Genomic DNA, 9,913 nt, shown 5'->3' with positions numbered 1-9,913 from the left:
TCACATAAGCGCAACGCGCGGTTTGGCTGACGAACCGTCAAGATTTTATAAAACCGTTAAACAGTTAAACCGCACAACCTTACTATATTGGTAGCTTAATGACTAGTATTAACATTCTATTGTCTTTTTTATGTCCAATGTATTTGTATTTAAGTTCATAAAGTTAACGTAAGTATAACTAAATGATTTTGAAATTAAATAAAAATGTTACTTTTCAGGATTCCAATTCAAAAATAGCAAAAATAACAAATCTACAAGCTGAAAACTGCACTGCGACGCATTTTCAGCTTGTAGCTGTGGCCAAATGCATTTGGGGTCCTTGACATAAAAAAGTTTGAGCACCACTGATATAGCAACATAGGATTTAGAAGTCATATGTAGAAGCCTCAGGTCTTAATGGGTTAACTACAGAGAGAACAGTGTAACCTGACACTTGAGTTTAGATCAGAGTGACGTCAGATGTTTTCCACAGTTATAGTGGAGTTTGAGGAAGTTAAACCACATCCTCACTTGATCTCACACAGTTCAGATCAGCATCGTTTCTTTCAACGTCTCATCTGAACATGAAGGTAAAATGTCTTTATATCTGCATGTAGATTCACCATGATGATACTATAGGAGATAATACAGTATATCTCTAGACTTGTCCTGAGTCACATGAATCATTTGTTATATTATTACAAGTTTGAGTCATTTATGTGACTGTAGAACAGGGCCGGTGGAGGGCTGATCGCCGCTCTAGGCGAGATTAATTTGATGCGCCCCCGCATTCGCGCGCGCAACATTTTTACGCGGTTATGGACGGATTATAATACTTTTTAGCGGTGCCAACCGCTCTAAGCTTGACTTTGTCCGTATGTCCGTCCGTCCGTCCGTCCGTCCGTCGTATGAGCCTGGGATGAGCACGGCAAAATAGAAACACATACAAACACACGCGCGCGCACACACACACACACACACACACACACACACACACACACACACACACAGACGTGGACACTGCCTATGCCATCTCTCCTCTCATTGCCCACACGTACCACTGGTTATCAAAGAGGGGTCCAGGGACCCCCAGCGTATGTTATGTCCAAGCACGGGATTTTAAACAGCTATAACTCCAGTGTGCAGCATGCCACCAAGTCCAAATTTGGTATGTGGACTTAGACCACCAATAGGGACGAGCATGAATTGCTGAAGCCCCGCCCCAGGGTTCCAGGGACCCCCAGCGTATGTTATGTCCGTCCGCCCGTATGAGCACGGGATGAGCACGGGATTTTAAACAGCTATAACTCCAGTTTGCAGCATGCCACCAAGTCCAAATTTGGTATGTGGACTTAGACCACCAATAGGGACGAGCATGAATTGCTGAAGCCCCGCCCCCTCTGACTTTATTTCGGGGTTAGGGTTAGGTTAGGTTATGTTATTTTATTTTTTTCCCCCGACTTTTTTCTGCCGCCTCTCCAACTGCCGCTCTAGGCAGCCGCCTCTCCAACTGCCGCTCTAGGCGGCCGCCTAGGTCGCCTGTATGGACGCGCCGGCCCTGCTGTAGAATCATAATCTTGCATGATTCAAAACCGTACATTTTCATCAAATGAAAAAAAGAGCCTGTGTTCCAATGGATCTATTGTAGTTAAGCTTGTGTTCATTCTTTTCATTGGTTACATGTTTGTTTAGTTTTTATTAAGAATTGGAAGGCAACAAGAGTCGAGGGCAGAAAAGAAACAACTCCCTCCATTGTGTGTGTGTGTGTGTGTGTGTGTGTGTGTGTGTGTGTGTGTGTGTGTGTGTGTGCGCGCGCGAGCATGTGTGTGTGCGTGTGTGTAAAGTTAGTGTGCTTGCTATGTGGTTGTGTGTGGAACATGGGCCCCAACTTGCCTAATAAGAAAGAAACGACTCCCTCCAAACGTGTGTGTGTGTGTGTGTGTGTGTGTGTGTGTGTGTGTGTGTGTGTGTGTGTGTGTGTGTGTGTGTGTGTGTGTGTGTGTGTGTGTGTGTGTGTGTGTGTGTGTGTGTGTGTGTGTGTGTGTGTGTGTGCGTGCGTGCGTGCGTGCGTGCGTGCGTGCGTGCGTGTGTGTGTGCGTGGCCGCCACCGTCATTGCTACTTTTCAAGCAAGTATTGTCTGGCAATACCACTTTTCTTCCAGACCAATTGACATTTTTATTTAATTTTGCACACTTGAGTAACCTCTAATGAAAACTTAAGTTTATGTAATGAACAACTGACTTCATCAAAAAAAAATATATACATATGTGATATATTGGGAAACATTCAACTTTATGACCTTATATGTTTACACCATTTATTATCCTAAACAGCTTCAACGCCTCAAATGCCTCCCAGGCGATGGGATGCAATCACCTGTCACTCACAGCATGATGTGTCTCTGTTAATCCTCTGAAAATAAATCACTTCTTCTGTTCTGTCTCTGAGTCTGGACTGATCTGGCAGACGGGTTGTTTATGGTTTATGTCCAAAGCTGAGCTCTGACAGGCGGATATGAAGTGTTTGTGTCTCTGATGGTTCTAAGACCTGGCTGTTTTGTTTTTATATTATTCTGCTACTTGTCCTGTTAAAATGGATCAAGAATGAGCAGCTGCAGTTCATTCATTTTGTATTGATTTGTAATTTTGTATGAATTTGGTTGATTTGTATAAATTAGTTATTTTGGCATTCAATTCAATAACCGGCGTTATCCTTATATGGATGCTGGGCGGGCCTGGATGACGTATTTCCGCTTTTTCGTAGACCCCAGTGGAGAACGTGTACTGTGATAGGTTTACTTCTTTGACGAACACAGGTTGTGGCCAATTGCATTTTAGGGGAAAAGGTGTTCTTTTTTTTTCTTCAGCAAACCAAAAGTAACGCGTACTTTTTAGCCTTTGTAGAAATCTAATCAAGTAAGAGTACAGTATTTTTCTTGGAAATGTACTCGAGTAAGAGTAATAAGGGTCAAAAAAATATAATACTCAAGGGGCACGGTGGCGCAGTCGGTAGCGCTGTCGCCTCACAGCTAGAAGGTCCTGGGTTCGATTCCCGCCATGGACGCTGTGGGCGTGTTCTCTCCTCCACGTCATCGGCGCCCATACCCTAGTGGGGTTGGTGAAAGGGCCTACTCTGTGTGGAGTTTGCATGTTCTCCCCGTGTCTCCTAGGGTAGTTAATACCCTCACAAAAACATGTAGTAATCCTGGTCACTATACTGCCTCCCCCTGGTCAGCCGGGGCGCCTGATGGAGGAGAAGGGAACTGGTTGGAATAACGTGTTCCTTCCACGCGCTTTGTCCAACCAGGGAAACTCCCCCCTGTCGGGTGATAAGAAGTGGCCTGCTTGCTCCTCATGCATTGAAGGAGGCATGAGCTTCAGCTTGGGCTCTCCCTAGGCTGGCAGAGGGTAGGTAGTGCCCAGGATTACATAGGCAATTGGCACTGGGTGAAAAAAATGTGGGTTACAAAATCGTGGGACAAAGATTTTAAGAAAAAAAATAAACTGCTCAAAAAAAGTTCGGAAACTTAACTTCGGTCAATTATATCTCCCCTTTAATAATACCAATTGGTATTGTGTTTTATATCATTTTTATCGTTGATTAGTCACCTTTACAACGTGGTACAGCTTGTAAGGATTGTGCATTCGTGGAATGAGCAACACAGCTAAACGTGTGGGTAGCGCCTCCAAAAAATGTGCCAAAATCACCCAATATGCTTCTGTTGGTAATCACTCTTGTTTTGAGAAACCTGTCAGCACACACCTGCTGAGAGGTGTGTGCCAGTAGTCACAGGTGTGTGACTGCCTCACAGGTGAGTGACTGGCACCTGAACATGGGTTCTGCAACTTTGTTGAGTTTGTACTCCAAGCAGCAACACTGCCCCCATGGAAAGATGCCACGTTTGTCCCTTCAGGATAAGGCCCGTGCAATAGGGCAAGTGAAGCTGGTGTTCCGTTATGCAGAGTGACAGCATTATTTGGTGTTAGCCCTGGTACCATTTCCAAACTTAGGACCAAGTTCTGCGAGACAGGTGAAGTCAACAAGGAAGACAACAACCCAGACCCCTTGCTTCACTGAGGAACCATAGATTTACAGGCAAGATTTGCACAACGGTACCAAAGACAGATGTCAAAGTTGCAGGGTCCATGCTCAGGTGCCAGTCACACACATGTGACTGGCACACACCTGCCTGCAAATGGTACCAGGGCTGACATCAAATAATGCGTAATCTGCGTAACGGAACACCAGCTTCACTTGCCCTATTGCACGGGCCTTATCCTGAAGGGACAAACGTGGCAGTCCATGGGGGCAGTGTTGCTGCTTGGAGCATACATAAACTCAACAAAGTTGCAGAACCCATGTTCAGGTGCCAGTCACTCACCTGTGAGGCAGTCACACACCTGTGACTACTGGCACACACCTCTCAGCAGGTGTGTGCTGGCAGGTTGCTCAAAACAAGAGTGATTACCAACAGAAGCATATTGGGTGATTTTGGCAATTTTTTTGGAGGCGCTACCCACACGTTTAGCTGTGTTGCTCATTCCAAGAATGCACGATCCTTACAAGCTGTACCTCGTTGTAAAGGTGACTAATCAACAATAAAAATGATATAAAACACAATACCAATTGGTATTATTAAAGGGGAGATATAATTGACCGAAGTTAAGTTTCCGAACTTTTTTTGAGCAGTTTATATATATATATAATACTCAAGTAAAGTACAGATCCTCAGAATATGTACAGTACTTAAGTAAATTTACTCCGTTACTGTCCACCTCTGTCTGCCACTCACAAAAGATATACAATTTAACATTAGTAGTTTTGAAAAAGTGACCTAGTATTACTTTAAGTAAAAGTATCAATACTGCACTGTAGAAATACTCTGTTTATAGTAATGTATGGTGATGATTACTATCACAGTGAAGCTGTCTCTGTAACACCATTCCTGACCTCTCTGGATCCAGACCACAGCTTTTAAGAGTGTTTTAATGCAACTAGACCATACCCGGTGAAGGGCGCAGGCGAAAGCATTTGCAAAGTTGGGGTTAATGCACGTCCTGTCGCGCGGTTTCTCCCCCGTGCGCGCCCCATCGTGGCGCCCCCCTATTTTTAAGTATTTTTACTGTTCTCAACTTTTAGGTATTTTTAGTGTTTTTATCAATCTTTAAGTATTTGTACTTTGTTTTTCAACTTTGAAGTATTTTTAGTGTTTTTATCAATCTTTAAGTATTTGTACTTTGTTTTTCAACTTTGAAGTATTTTTACTCATTTTCAGTACTTTTAAGTATTTGTACTCATTTTCAGTACTGTGAAGTGTTTTTACTCAAGGTATTTGAGTATTCTCTCCGTCCCTCTCTCTCTCTCTCCATCTCCCTATTTTCACAACGCATCGCGAGGCGTTGTGAGCTTGTAGATGAGCTATTTTCAAAACCTTAAACATCCGTGCGGTTTAGAATCTACCATTAGTTTTGGGATACGATGTATACAAAAGGGTAAACAGCGGAGCCTTGGCGGACGTTCGCCCGATCCTGGAAGAGAACGACATAGAACCGTTCTTTATGGAGCTAATGTGCATCGTGTGTGGGGAAACAAATCTGGAGTGTTTACTTTCCACAGCAGAGAGTGGGCGGGGTCTATGGTGTAGCGTCGGCGTCGGTGTTGCCATGTCCGCCGATTGTAAGCGCTTTAGGGCCAATGTTGGTGTTATAGGGTTCGTTTGGTTTGGCCTCGTTTTCATAGACCTCGCTGCTTGTTTCTCTCGCGAAACCTGGCACACAACGACGCATGCGCAGTTTGATCAAGAGTCCACCCTACCACCAACCACCACCACCGTGAGCTTACTAGAATTATAATAGGATGGTTCTCAAACATATTAATGTCAGGGACCTCCATAACTCTGAGAGAGTGCAAATGGAGCTAAATCCATTTGCACTCTCTCTGTGTTACAGACCGATTAGGGTCCATTTGGTAACTAAGAATGATTTAGCTGGGGACCCCCTGGAACCCCCTCAGGGGTCCCTGGACCCTTTAGGATGTAGCTAATCATGGTGTAAAGCAGTCTGTTTGGCAGGCATTGATGTAGAGTCAAGGCTAGATGTAATAAATGCATGAATAACTTATTAAATTAAATAATACACAAATAGATGAAACAGAATGCTGACCATGCAGTTTAATAATGTAAACATAGATGTTGTTATAAGTGGAACATAATGCTCACTGTGAATAATGAAGAATCAGTTTTAACTGTCAGTTTGCAACACAGAGCAGCTTGTGGTTGAACATCAGTTAGACAGACAGGAAGTCACACAGACGCCACACGTCTCAAACAGGAAGTCACACACAGCTATAATCTGCCCTCCGACGTTCAGTTGTTTTTTTTTTGAAAAATCTGGGTGGGGAAGTGAATGTTCACCTCTTCCCCAACACCACTGAAGTGCCCTTGAGCAAGGCACTGAACCCCAACTGCTCTGCTTAGTGGCCAACAGCATAAAACTGTGGTTGTAATAGTCAGCTCCCAGGTTTGAATGTGTCTGTCTGTGTGTGTCTATGTGCAGGACGTTGCTGAAAATGAGCATGTGTGCTCAGCTACTACCCTGGGTTAAAAAAATTAAAAAGGTTGTTGCTCGATGCACTGCTCTGGTACAAAGACATAGGCTAAGGGTGGTTACACACCGGGCGAATATGCGAATATACGCAAAATTCTGACTCGTTCCGAATAATTAAAAGACGCTTTTTCGCTTCGCTTTTTCGCTCCATGTACGGAGACATTGACTTTATAAGGTTTTTTAAAAAAACGCATTATTCGCACGAAAAAATCGCCCCGGTGTGTAACAACCTTAAGGGTGTAGTTGTGTGTAATCACAGTGTGTAGATGTGTGTAATCACAGTGTGTAGATGTGTGTAATCACAGTGTGTAGATGTGTGTAATCACAGTGTGTAGATGTGTGTAATCACAGTGTGTAGTTTCTATGGTTGGGAATCAGGTCAAGATAGTGTAGGAGAGAGAGACAGTAGGACAGCAGAGAGACAGACAGTGTAGGAGAGAGAGACAGTAGGACAGCAGAGAGACAGACAGTGTAGGAGAGAGAGACAGTAGGACAGCTGAGAGACAAACAGTGTAGGAGAGACAGACAGTAGGACAGCAGAGAGACAGACAGTGTAGGAGAGACAGACAGTAGGACAGCAGAGAGACAGACAGTGTAGGAGAGAGAGACAGTAGGACAGCTGAGAGACAGACAGTAGGACAGCAGAGAGACAGACAGTGTAGGAGAGAGAGACAGTAGGACAGCTGAGAGACAGACAGTGTAGGAGAGAGAGACAGTAGGACAGCTGAGAGACAGACAGTGTAGGACAGACAGACAGTAGGACAGCAGAGAGACAGACAGTGTAGGAGAGAGAGACAGTAGGACAGCTGAGAGACAGACAGTGTAGGACAGACAGACAGTAGGACAGCAGAGAGACAGACAGTGTAGGAGAGACAGACAGTGTAGGAGAGAGAGACAGTAGGACAGCTGAGAGACAGACAGTAGGACAGCAGAGAGACAGACAGTGTAGGAGAGACAGACAGTAGGACAGCAGAGAGACAGACAGTGTAGGAGAGAGAGACAGTAGGACAGCTGAGACAGACAGTAGGACAGCAGAGAGACAGACAGTGTAGGACAGACAGACAGTAGGACAGCAGAGAGACAGACAGTGTAGGAGAGACAGACAGTGTAGGAGAGAGAGACAGTAGGACAGCTGAGACAGACAGTAGGACAGCAGAGAGACAGACAGTGTAGGAGAGAGAGACAGTAGGACAGCTGAGAGACAGACAGTGTAGGAGAGAGAGACAGTAGGACAGCTGAGAGACAGACAGTGTAGGACAGACAGACAGTAGGACAGCAGAGAGACAGACAGTGTAGGAGAGAGAGACAGTAGGACAGCTGAGAGACAGACAGTGTAGGACAGACAGACAGTAGGACAGCAGAGAGACAGACAGTGTATGAGAGAGAGACAGTAGGACAGCTGAGAGACAGACAGTGTAGGACAGACAGACAGTAGGACAGCAGAGAGACAGACAGTGTAGGAGAGAGAGACAGTAGGACAGCTGAGAGACAGACAGTAGGACAGCAGAGAGACAGACAGTGTAGGAGAGACAGACAGTAGGACAGCTGAGAGACAGACAGTAGGACAGCAGAGAGACAGACAGTGTAGGAGAGAGAGACAGTAGGACAGCTGAGAGACAGACAGTGTAGGACAGACAGACAGTAGGACAGCAGAGAGACAGACAGTGTAGGAGAGACAGACAGTGTAGGAGAGAGAGACAGTAGGACAGCTGAGAGACAGACAGTAGGACAGCAGAGAGACAGACAGTGTAGGAGAGACAGACAGTAGGACAGCTGAGAGACAGACAGTAGGACAGCAGAGAGACAGACAGTGTAGGAGAGAGAGACAGTAGGACAGCTGAGAGACAGACAGTGTAGGACAGACAGACAGTAGGACAGCAGAGAGACAGACAGTGTAGGAGAGACAGACAGTGTAGGAGAGAGAGACAGTAGGACAGCTGAGAGACAGACAGTAGGACAGCAGAGAGACAGACAGTGTAGGAGAGACAGACAGTAGGACAGCTGAGAGACAGACAGTAGGACAGCAGAGAGACAGACAGTGTAGGAGAGACAGACAGTAGGACAGCTGAGAGACAGACAGTAGGACAGCAGAGAGACAGACAGTGTAGGAGAGACAGACAGTGTAGGAGAGAGAGACAGTAGGACAGCTGAGAGACAGACAGTAGGACAGCAGAGAGACAGACAGTGTAGGAGAGACAGACAGTAGGACAGCTGAGAGACAGACAGTAGGACAGCAGAGAGACAGACAGTGTAGGAGAGACAGACAGTAGGACAGCAGAGAGACAGACAGTAGGACAGCATAGAGACAGACAGTAGGACAGCAGAGAGACAGACAGTAGGACAGCAGAGAGACAGACAGTAGGACAGCAGAGAGACAGACAGTAGGACAGCATAGAGACAGACAGTAGGACAGCAGAGAGACAGACAGTAGGACAGCAGAGAGACAGACAGTAGGACAGCAGAGAGACAGACAGTAGGACAGCATAGAGACAGACAGTAGGACAGCAGAGAGACAGACAGTAGGACAGCAGAGAGACAGACAGTAGGACAGCATAGAGACAGACAGTAGGACAGCTGAGAGACAGACAGTAGGACAGCATAGAGACAGACAGTAGGACAGCTGAGAGACAGACAGTAGGACAGCATAGAGACAGACAGTAGGACAGCAGAGAGACAGACAGTAGGACAGCATAGAGACAGACAGTAGGACAGCAGAGAGACAGACAGTAGGACAGCAGAGAGACAGACAGTAGGACAGCTGAGAGACAGACAGTAGGACAGCATAGAGACAGACAGTAGGACAGCAGAGAGACAGACAGTAGGACAGCAGAGAGACAGACAGTAGGACAGCAGAGAGACAGACAGTAGGACAGCTGAGAGACAGACAGTAGGACAGCATAGAGACAGACAGTAGGACAGCATAGAGACAGACAGTAGGACAGCAGAGAGACAGACAGTAGGACAGCTGAGAGACAGTGTAGGAGAGACAGACAGTAGGACAGCATAGAGACAGACAGTAGGACAGCAGAGAGACAGACAGTAGGACAGCATAGAGACAGACAGTAGGACAGCTGAGAGACAGACAGTAGGACAGCATAGAGACAGACAGTAGGACAGCAGAGAGACAGACAGTAGGACAGCAGAGAGACAGACAGTAGGACAGCAGAGAGACAGACAGTAGGACAGCTGAGAGACAGTGTAGGAGAGACAGACAGTAGGACAGCATAGAGACAGACAGTAGGACAGCAGAGAGACAGACAGTAGGACAGCATAGAGACAGACAGTAGGACAGCTGAGAGACAGACAGTAGGACAGCATAGAGACAGAC

At 45.9% G+C, this 9,913-nt stretch overlaps 1 protein-coding gene across 1 annotated transcript in view; it reads left to right on the top strand.

Moving 5' to 3' along the window:
- Window positions 1-509: 509 nt before the first annotated feature.
- LOC311051679 (uncharacterized protein) overlaps window positions 510-9,913 on the top strand; it is a gene marked incomplete at its 3' end in the record, with an annotated part of 213,885 nt that continues 204,481 nt past the window's right edge. Inside the window, exon 1 of the mRNA XM_084066262.1 lies at window positions 510-569. The remainder of the gene's footprint in view (window positions 570-9,913) is intronic.

Source organism: Gymnoscopelus microlampas (genome assembly GCF_963454915.1).
Source record: "Gymnoscopelus microlampas genome assembly, chromosome: 9".
Taxonomy (NCBI): domain Eukaryota; kingdom Metazoa; phylum Chordata; class Actinopteri; order Myctophiformes; family Myctophidae; genus Gymnoscopelus; species Gymnoscopelus microlampas.
This window is presented reverse-complemented; position numbering and strand designations above follow the sequence as displayed.